This window comes from Ruditapes philippinarum, unplaced genomic scaffold, assembly GCF_026571515.1.
Source record: "Ruditapes philippinarum isolate M1 unplaced genomic scaffold, ASM2657151v2 ctg7413_1_1_1_1, whole genome shotgun sequence".
In the NCBI taxonomy this organism is placed as follows: domain Eukaryota; kingdom Metazoa; phylum Mollusca; class Bivalvia; order Venerida; family Veneridae; genus Ruditapes; species Ruditapes philippinarum.
Window position 1 is genome coordinate 17,037 of NW_026862155.1, and position 9,673 is coordinate 26,709.

Genomic DNA, 9,673 nt, shown 5'->3' on the forward strand with positions numbered 1-9,673 from the left:
CGCCTTTCATGTATAAAAAACATCATATCGTTTATGTTGCGGTCCAGATTAAATATTTTCCTGCGATATTCGGTATATTTGTTTTTATTTTGTAATCGTCCCCAAACCCTCATTTTACAGTATAAAGAAAAGTATGAAAATTAATCATCAATCCCGTCCTGATTTAATTAGAAATACTAAAATAAATATTGTCTATTGTAATCATTTGTCCGAGGTAACTATTAATTTTGACACTTATAATCAATTGATAGTAAAATGGATATTGTTGTTCTTATGCCGCATCATAATCTTAAATAGGCATAACACATGTTTGACTGTCATTTATACAAAAATCGAAAGTAAAGGTACAATTTGCATTCCATTTCTCACTCATTACATATCAAAACACATTTTCTAAACTTATTTTAAATTAAATTGTTACAATATAAAAAGACATTCAATAAAATTATTTCAAGTGTTTATGATCTTACATGATCACATTGACATAAAAATATCTTACAAATATTTGATGAAAAATCTACTCATTTACATTAGAATTTGTAGAATGATTCGGATTGTTATATTGATACACTTATTGTTTTGCTTGTTCCAAACTACAACGACCTGAAGTATATGCTTGCGCATATGGTCTCTTTCCGGTGGCGAGGGTAAACAAACCCAAACACACACAAATAAACGCTTGTGTCATACTTAACCTTGAGATCTGATTTTATATTATCATCAACAAGATCAGCTACCAGGTTACAAAAATTGGCATGTTTTTCCGTTTCTTTTGGTTGTTACAAAGATTTTGAGTGACTGTGAGAGCTACATATTGATATAGCGTACATGTTTTTTGTAAAGATTCAGGTTTGTAAATTTCGATTCTTATATATCTTCAAGTAATATTTAGATATTTGTTCAGCTATATTTCATTTTATTCATTATACACTTGCTAAGTCTGTAATTGCACAAACGTGCAGCTATATTGCGGATAACACTGAGAAATTGTTTTATTAAATCAAATGTTGCACTGCTAATAAAATATTTTCTGGACGTAAATAATTAAATCTCATCAATTATTCATAATTTATTTGGTCCTAGACTCTTGTGGGATTCGCTTATTTTTGTCAGGCGCAAAAAAATAAATATTTAATTAAGAAAAATATGATTTATTTTCAGTACAATTCTGAATGCACACGATATCAGGGTAAGTGCAAAATGTTTTATAAATTTTTTAACTTGTTTTCCCCAGAGAATCACTAAATATTCACTAGGCCACAATTACCAATATCATATTACACATCTAGTAAGAAACGACCATAGAACGTCAAACCACTATTCTTTTTAATGTTTTATATATTCGCTGTTGAAAATAACAGATTTGAAACTAGAAAAAAAATATCCATTTCAATTCCACAGAGATCATTTCTTCTTACACTAAAACCCCAGTACATTAATAAGTTCTCTAGTTTACTTGTATAAGACAGACCAACGTTCTGGTATGTGTCATATTTCTTTGTATAAAGGGAATCAAAATGCCTATCTTGATATGAATTTGATGTAAAAAATAAGGTAATTAAAAGGTAGTTATATGTATGTTGTGCTTTTGTATTTTATCTTTGTTGTATTTCTTTTTGATGGCAAAAATGTGACAAAATAAAAGATCAAACAACTCTTGCAGTCTTTTTTTTAATACATTATTCTATATTTATTATTTAATTTATGTTAACTACTTGACATTTAATAATTGCATTTATCTTTGTGGTTTGACAAAAATTTTTTAATTGAAAACACAACTTCTCAAATATTTCAGTCAAAGAAAGGAAGAGGAGAAACTTGGTTCCAATAATTAATCCCCATGTATTGTAACATTGATTAAAATACGTACAGAGAAAAGTTAAATTCCTAACGATGACATATATTTGGCAGCTTTATTTCTTCACTAAAAATGTCAGTACTAATGTAATGATTGACGAATGAATGTATATGATTTTTTTTGTTACAACTGCTACAATAATTTCACAATATGAACATTTTGTTTGTAGCGTGACAACTTTAATTAACTATTTATTTGCTGACAGACGCTTTGTTTGTAATTGCTTTAAAACAAGAAAGTTGCACAAAACACAACCCATCTGAACTAGAGCTTGTATACTTTTCTACATTAACACACTTTTTAATTTAATATTTCTTATGTAAGTTTCAGTTGCGATGAATTTCAATTTAATATTTACTTATTAAACACTTAATTAAACACTTAAAGGATAATAATGTTGCATTAGCAGGATTCGGTAAGATACATTACAAGTCGGTGAATTAATTCTGAGGTAATTGGTTTTTATTTCACCTTTTTTACCCTTGAAGAAATCTCGGAGATAATTATACCGACATGTTCTTTGATATGTTGTTTATTGTAACAGGTGTGCTTATCAATTAAAGACATCTTTTTCTAGCGTAAAACGTATATTTAACATAACTTCTGTTATGTTCAATGCAATGCGAATGCTTTACATGAGAAAACTATTTATACGATTATTAGTGCTCAAAATCATTTTTAATTTTTCCGGATTATAATTTATCTTTTAGACCTCTTTGGTCCTCGTTTATAAAATCCAAAAACACAACATCAAATTATATTAAATACGAATCGGTTTCAAATTTTTATCAGACATAAAGTACATATTTATATGATTGCAATCTTTTCTCCATTTTTCGAGCTAAAAACCATGCTTAATATGAAAATTAATGCAGAATACATTAAATTTTATTTAATCATGTGTATAAATCATAAAACAGCCTTTAAAATGTAAACAACCAAGCAATGAAAACCTGCATTGAGTTAAAACAATTTTCAAAAATGTCTCTGAATGTTAAAAGAATGAGAGTCATTTAATAACACCATTAAAGTGTCGTCTGATAATATTCAAAGTTATTTAACAGAAATGAAACGTCATTGGTTGTATGAGGAAATTTATTTTTTAGTAAAGTGCAAACATTATGATCATTCATATGAAATATGACACATAAACAACCAATTTTTATACTACAGTTATAAAAACTGTACATAAAATATTAAACTTCATTCAAGAACGCTTAACAAAATGCTATAAAATAAATCAAAGTATAAAAGGTGGGTCTGGAAAGCATATTCTATCACTATTTCGTAATCAATTCTTATAGCTTTGAAAGAAATTATTTTATTTTATGCTTTTCAGTGGATTACTGATTTATCCGTGAAAATTATATTTGATAATTTCACAGTGAAAATTATCAAAATATAATTTCACTTTTTTCAATGACAAAACTACTTTTTTAAGATTTTCCCCATGTGGTACCTCAATTTTATTTTTACTGACAATTCTGACAATATCAGGCTGTTAAAAAAATAGCAAAGCTGAAATAGATAAATAACTTAAATGTCAAAAGTAATAAAGAGAGAAAACTTACTTCTATTCCTTCAAATTCCAATCACAAAATTTCGTCTCTAATTTTTTTTGTTTCGTTTTTACAGTCTGAAAAATACATTTCTTCCCCATGCTAACTACTCTTGATGACATTTGGGCATATTAAAGTATCCTACGAGCAATAACTGCCGTATGCTTTATGAAAAATTGAAAAGCATTGACAGCCATCACTCGTAAAATAAGTAAAAAAACCCAGCGTTCCTTACAAGTTACAATGCCTTAGCAAGCTTCCAAGTTTTCCATTTTCCTAGCTCCTTTTCTGAATGTTTTCACTTCTGTCAACACTTATTTTTTGTCTGTTACAATCCTCAAATAAGTTTTCTTTCTTTTAAAAAGGTGTATGACTAACAAATCCAAATTATATCCTTCTGAATCTTACACAATTATTTTCCTCCCATGAAATACACAACTTTAAAAAATGGCTGCCGCTTACATTTTACAAAGCCAGGTCTAATATAAATTCGCAGTAAGTAACAGAAATATGGATGGATGGTTGGACTTTTTCTCCTACAAGAATTGTTTGTTTTTATTATTAAAACAAGCGATCATTCATATTTTTTTAATAAAATGAATAAATATCACCGTCATTTAACCTTGATTGGCGGACTTATTTCTCAGCTCAAGACTTCTTGTTTTTAATGAGAAATTCCCTCTGAATGGGGCTCTCAATGGGGGAAACAGATTTTAATATTAACGTTAAAATTATGGAAATTTCGTTTTAACTTGTTTTAAAGCATAAAATAAAAAGAAAATTTGTCTGTTTGTTGTGTAAGATGTAATTTTATTTCATCTCGTGAACTTTAAAAACAGTATTCTCACTCGTGGCTACGCCACTCGTGAGAATACTGTTTTTAAAGCCCACTCGATGAAATAAAATTTCATCTTACACACAAACAAACAAATATCCTCTATATCTTCTTTATAATATCTTTATGTTTGTTTTTGCATTACCATTTACACATCAAACATCAATTTACAATAAGCAAGTACTAAAATGAAATTGATTAATGATGGCAAAAATGTGACAAAATAAAAGACAGTCTTTTTTTAATACATTATTCTATATTATTTAATTTATGTTAACTACTTGACATCTAATAATTGCATTTATCTTTGTGGTTTGACAAAAAAAATTAAAATTAAAACACAACTTCTCAAATATTTCAGTCAAAGAAAGGAAGAGGAGAAACTTGGTTCCAATAATTAATCCCCATGTATTGTAACATTGATTAAAATACGTACAGAGAAAATCTGCAGTTCATTTCAATTAAATTATCTAATCGAATAATGCCTGCGATGCGGATTGAATACTGTTTAAAACAAAAACGTTGAGAAAGGCATTTGTTGTCTTTGTGGTAGACAAAAGTATGTAAAATATATGTAAATCATCGACGATACACAAAGGTTCCAATATAAGGAAACATCTATTGCAAGTGGAACAAGCTTTGAATTCTTAGTTTCGTCGCATTTATAATATTTCCAAATTACATAAGTTTGTTAGTTTGTTGTTTTAATAGTTCTTCCGAGTGATCATACAACAACAGGCTTCAAGGCGTGAAAGAAGAAAAGAAGAAGAAAAAAGAGGCAAATATCAGTGCAATTATCTTCGAGATGTTTTGGTACTCTTCACATGATATTGGATAAGATGAAACAATTACTTATCGGAATCGTCTTTTGACATAATAGAAATCAGCTCTCAAAGAATATATAGTTTTATTAATTAATAAGCTTTGCAACTTCCATTTAAAATGCACAAAGTAAAAAAAGAAGAAATAATTGTTGTTTTTCCATAAGTGATTCAGCCAATTAACATCCCTGCATTTTCAATTTTTAGTTGGTTGCCGATTATGAACAGTTGATTATATATTACCAGATACTACCGAACATTTATAAACTGCTGCATCGCACTCTACTGAAGTGACGGTTTATCTTTTGCCTACTCACATAAATATTTGAAATATTTTGATAAAAACATTAAATTATTTTAGCAATATTTACGTTATCAATTGGAAATGCCAAAAGAACAATGCTTGTGTTTTGTTAGAACTGCGTGAAAGAGGTAATAACTGGTTGTCCATTCCACCGGTAAATTTTATATGATTCCAAAATAATCTCTAAGCATATTGTTATATCACCTTTTATAAAACTCAAATTTAGTTGTAATTTAGTATACAGATCTGTATAAAATATATAACGTTTATTTTATAATATTCAAATACAGAGATTAATAAGTGTTTCTTGTACATATGACATTTCCAGTGAAAGATGATTTCCTTTCTACATGTATAAGTACTCAAAAATAGCGTGTGAATCATTAAATTGTTTCCCGAACAAATTTAAACAAACAAAATCTAAAGTTTGCCGAACCAGAAACCATCCCAAAAAGAGTGACTAATTTTCTTTCTTCTTTTGTCTTGTACTACTTATGTTGAATTTAAGCACAGACGTTCAGAATCTCAGCAACCTTATATAATGATTCATCCAAGGGACCATTATGGACATTATATTGCTCACTCAAATGAAGACCATTTGATGAAATGTAAAGATTTTCATTTTCCTGAGGAGGTCACTAAGACCCTCCCCCCACCTATTGGAAGTTGTAATGATTTTGGATCAAGGCCTGTAAACGATCGCAGAATATTTAGTACGGATACATCCTGTTTGGTTCCGGTAATGGAACTCGTTCTAAATGTTATTATATGGTTCTCACAGCATTCATATTTAATAAATATTTGTGATCACATATGTTAGACAGATATGTCAGACTTAATAGATCAGTTTCATCTTTCACGACAAGTTCACTTATATAATTTAACACAAACTAATAAGGTATATCGGGTAAGAAAATGGTGATAATCTGCCGGAAAGCGCCATCAGCAGACCCTATTAAAACGGTTAAAGACTATGAAACTATATATGATAATGTATGTTATAGTGCCTCCCATGCTCTTGTCATTTACGTCATTCTCTGATGGTGTTTTGTTATAAACTTTTTTGTTATATTTTATTCTTAATATATCTGTTTTCTTATCGCGGGATTTCATAAAATTTTAGATGAGCATGTACCAAAGACGACATAAAATATCTGTAAAAACGTATTTTGTTTGCATGTTATCAGTAAATGATCTCATATTATGCAAATACCATAAAATACACTATTTGTTTTATCCTGTATATGTTTCCTCGTTGTTTTATATTTGTTTTATTTAGATTTGGATTCCATTATTAAAACCGAGCAATCTTGCATAAATGTGAAGGTATATAAAACTCTAGCACAGAGTTATGTAAATGTAACTATAACGGTATATATTTAATACATTAATTTCAAACATGTTGAAAAAAATTGCTGAATAGATTGCAAATAACGAACAATTTAAATTACTGCTTGTTTTTTTTAAATCCAGATGTCTGGTTTCAAGTGTAATTACTCCTAAAGTCTTAGTTCGAATTCTTTGTCGGCATATGTGTTTATTTTTATTGCTGTAACGTATAATTGTTTGTTGACTTTCATAGGCAGTACAGTGTTAAGATAAATAATATACAAGACAAATTTCAGCACCATCTTAAGGCTTAAACAACGCTAATTTATATTTTGGTAGAATACAGAGCAGGGAATATGAGCAAAAGAAATAATGTAAAAATAAAACAAATAAGAGGGCTATTATAAATACGAGAATTAATAAATATATTCTTATTATAGATTTTCTTATAGTTAAATATTTTGTTCAGTTCCTTGACTGCTTTTTGTGTGAATATATTCCAGGCATGCTCTATCATTTTAATTCATGTAGTCAATCAATCTGTCATGACAGAAATAAAACCTAACTAGGACATTTAAACATTTTGCCACATTTTGCCATTATTCAAGATGTTGTGTAGAGTAATGTAGACATTTAAAAATGCTCTCGCGATCGGTTGCTATGTTAATTCGGCGTACGTATTATTACCTGGAGCAAGTGCAATCTACGTAAGACAAAACGTATAAGAGCACTTTTAGTTTTAAAACCATTCTTTTCTTGGGAATAAATGTAATAATTACAATTTTCATAACAAACAAAATATCTTAGTAAATACATACTTTAGTTACGCTAGGTAATTATCGGTTATTATTGTCTGATACAATAGTGCATCCCTGAAACCATTACATAAATAATGTCAATCTAAATTATTCAGACAATTGAAATTTAATAACTTTCATTTATTAATGAATGTGGCTTGGGAAGAGAAAACTAGACAGTTACATTGTATGTATGGTCACTCTTTATTCTCATTAAATTCTTCACATATGATGATAGATGTTGATATATTGAAACGTATCCGTCAATTCTAACAGACATTTCACGTCTGATAACGTGTAAATGTGTTCATCAAACCAGTACAATAAGAGTATCACTACGCCAAATATTGGACGAACTAGCACCGAGGTTACTCCTACAAAAATTATATGATTAGTTATAAAAATTATCGATTTGCTTAGACATTTACGGTTAATATTTCCTTTCTAGATACATAGCACATTTATGGTTCAAACGAAGATTAAATTATTATAGCAAACAAATCAACGAGTCATGAATCACTAGTCTAAGTTTAAATTAAAACGGTATCAGAGGAAGATTAAATAAAGAATGTCTTTACAACATTTTATGTCTTTACCGTTTAACTGGAAGGGAAATTTCCAGGTGCCACACACTATCTGAAAAGCTCCGTCATAGAAAAAAATCCGGAAAATCACCTCTTCCTTCAAAATTCTACAACGTAGAAAGTCAGTTTACCCTTTGCTATTGTTATTCGACAAGAGGCATCTGATCCTGTACTAAATTATTAGCAATAGCCATTCTCAGCGCTGTTAGCATGCAAAGTGTTTAACAAGTCAGAACAATATGGATATTTTTCAACAGAATACACTGTAAATATGTTGCTTTTTCTATGCATTTTTTCATTTCTCCTATATCTTTAATTTCATTAATTCCTGTTCTTAGCAAATTTCGCAAGACAGACAAAAAGACATAATTGCAAAGTTCCGCATGTTCTTTTTAGTTAGAAAAAAATGTATGGCAAGCAATTTTCGAGCAAAACATTTTCATTTTCTTCTTGGTAAAGTTTTACGAGAAAAAGTATTTCCTTGTAGTAATTTTAGGAGAAATCGTATTGTATTGGTTCACAAAAGAAAGACTTCACAACAAAATGATAATAATTTCCTTTCATATCATGCCATTATCTTCCGTTTCTTATTCTAGAAGGTTTATCTGAAAGAAAAAAGTAAGAATGTACATCATTTCCTTTAAGTCCATTAACATAAAGCGCAAAGGATCATGGCGTCTGCTATAGAATGTCATTATCAGCCGTGTTTGATCCTAGAAGGTTTATCTGAAAGAAAAACTTAAGATTGTACATCGTTTCCTTAAGATTCATGAAAACAAAGCGCAAAATATCATTATGTCTGCTACAGAATTTCTTTGAAATTACGAATAATCATAGAAACACACTTAATATAACTTATGTTATATCAAAAAGAAAAGAGAAGTTCACAAAAGGAATTGGAAGGGCGGTGGAATCATTCCAATAGAACAGAATTAACATCGCAGTTGGGAGAACTATGTACATTAACACATGGTCAAGATATCCTTAAAACATAAAGAACTCATGCTGACCATTTCATCACTCACCTGATACGCTTATTTCAACTTCTACTCTGGTGAAACTAAGACAGAAAACTGTGAGATCATTTTAAACAGAGATTTCAGTAATTCGAACCCATTGAGTCGCCTCTTACAATCACGCAGTGATAACCGGTGGCTGCGTGTCTGTGCCTCAACACTTAAATGCAACCCCTCAGCCACAAAGGTGCTTAACTGTTCATAAATTCATATAGAACTGTCTTAGCTTATTTGGCATATTTTATTATTGCAAGTCTCAAAATGATATATATTAGTTTTAAAACTTTAATTTTGCAAGACTCACTTCGGCTAAACAGGAATAATTCATTATTATGTGCAATTTAAATGAACTGCCTATATCTTACTAGGAAGATTTTTCAGTTCGATGATTGAAAGAGTTACATATTTTAGATTTTTTGCTTTTCTCCATTTGCTTTGATTTACATATTTACTTTTTCAACTTGCTGTGATGATAGACATCAGATCAAAAATGTTACTTTACATCAGATTTTCTGATACTCGAATTTGTTTGCCGTCAGTGAATAACACGAAGTCAAATGATCAATACAA